The 1693-nt window shown below is 43.3% G+C and overlaps 1 protein-coding gene across 3 annotated transcripts in view; it reads right to left on the bottom strand.

The window, feature by feature from the left end:
• The window catches only part of LOC106013305 (filamin-A), a 37066-nt gene extending 35533 nt beyond the window's left edge, over nucleotides 1-1533 (bottom strand). The window contains exon 1 of one of the 3 annotated variants that reach the window (XM_013088649.2): nucleotides 1470-1533. The gene's annotated coding sequence lies outside the window, so the exon portion shown is untranslated. Of the gene's footprint in view, nucleotides 1-1187; nucleotides 1361-1464 lie in introns of those variants that run through there. The other 2 variants (XM_013088650.2, XM_013088647.2) reach the window with 2 other exon arrangements.
• Nucleotides 1534-1693: the final 160 nt, after the last annotated feature.

Below are 1693 nucleotides of genomic sequence, written 5' to 3' on the forward strand. Positions count from 1 at the left end.
GATGGATGGATGGATGGATGGATGGATGGATGGATGGATGGATGGATGGATGGATAGATAGATAGATAGATAGGATAGAGAAAGATACAGAGAGAGAGAGGGAGAGAGAGAGGGAGAGAGAGGGAGAGGGGTGGGGTGGAGGAAACAAGCGAAAATACACGTACAAGACATATTATGGAAGTCTCGAACTAGATCTAAATGTAGGCTTACTTTTTAAAAATCAATATCGATCGCGGGGAATTTTCGAAAACGAGATACCCAAGGTCTTTTTGCTTTAGTGAAGATTTTACGGCGCTCGCAACTGCATAGGTCATAAAAAAAATATGAGGCCCAAGGGGTGGATGTCAAAAGAGAAGTCCTTACAGGGAATCAGACTTACTCTGCTCACCTCCCTACCTTCAACAGCACGAAGTCTGCTTCAACTATCAATGCACCCCGGAAATAGCAGGTCACAAGAGTGTGACAAACATACATACAGCCTATATACAATTACAATTCTACTGTGCATAAGAACTCGAGATGTTAATGCCCCCCTTTGGGAATGGCCTAAAGACGCTTCAGTCAGTAGCACCGCGCCGAAGGGTTACCTGAGGTGTATTATAACCCAAAGACAAGTTTCAAGTTTCCGAGTTAGCCAACGAGCTTAAAACAATCTTTTAATCTCCTTGGAGTTAACCTACACGGGATCTCACAGGGATGGTGCCGGCGAGCACGAGTCAGCAAAGAGAAGGAACAGCCACTCACTTTCACGTGATTGCCTCTTGTCATTTCACTATTTTTTCCTAACGTGTGTTGAGATCTATTCTAAAGCTTGGGCCTAGATCTATATCAATCATTGTAAACAGCAAAAGAGATTTTTTTGGTTGTTGTTTTTGTTGCAAATCATAATGCACATATCGGTTATTCTATTGGCTGTTTGCTCCTTACTTTGTATTTCTTTTCAAACTTCTTTCGTCCTTATCTCTCTACATTCTTTTCTCGTTGTTGTTTGTTAGTCTGTTCGTTCATTTGTTTGTTTGCTCGTTCTTTTGTTTGTTAATTTCCCATAACACCATTAATCTTCGGAACTTATATGACCTAAATGTGTAGCAAGTACCCGAAAACTCTAACTGAAACGATGAAAGACAGTAAACCATGAGCAGCGTCCTAAACGTGCTGAGCTGAGCAAAGCGTACTCACACACTTACCTTGAGAACGAACGAAGCACGCACGCCCACTGCCACTACACACGCGCGTCTTATAAGCTAGGGATCCCCTGGCTGAAAGACAGGTACCGGTACAGGAGGTAGGTAGATATAGCCTGCTGCTGCTGTCTCAACGCACCCCTTCCTTCATGCAGGCTCGCCACAAAAAGCACACACACGCACACACATACATACAGTAGGGACGGGAGAAACACAGGGTAGAAAGCTTTCGCTATGTATATACCACAGCAGCAATGGAGAGTCAGGTGTATTTTCCTACCTCACCTTTCAGCTTGTTCTCATCCAGTCTCGAATATTCACTCTCAGTTGCAGGACGCGGAGAGTAGCGCTCTTTTTATAGTAGGTAGAGGGGGCGGATGGTGACATCCACTTATTGGTTATGCTGTTTCTCCACATTACTTTCTTATATTTCCCCTCTTAAAACTACCCCCCCCCTTTTTTTTTCCCCTGATTAAAGAAAAAGACAATATAGAAGAAAAAATGAAAGG

Source organism: Aplysia californica, unplaced genomic scaffold (assembly GCF_000002075.1).
Source record: "Aplysia californica isolate F4 #8 unplaced genomic scaffold, AplCal3.0 scaffold00782, whole genome shotgun sequence".
Classification (NCBI taxonomy): domain Eukaryota; kingdom Metazoa; phylum Mollusca; class Gastropoda; order Aplysiida; family Aplysiidae; genus Aplysia; species Aplysia californica.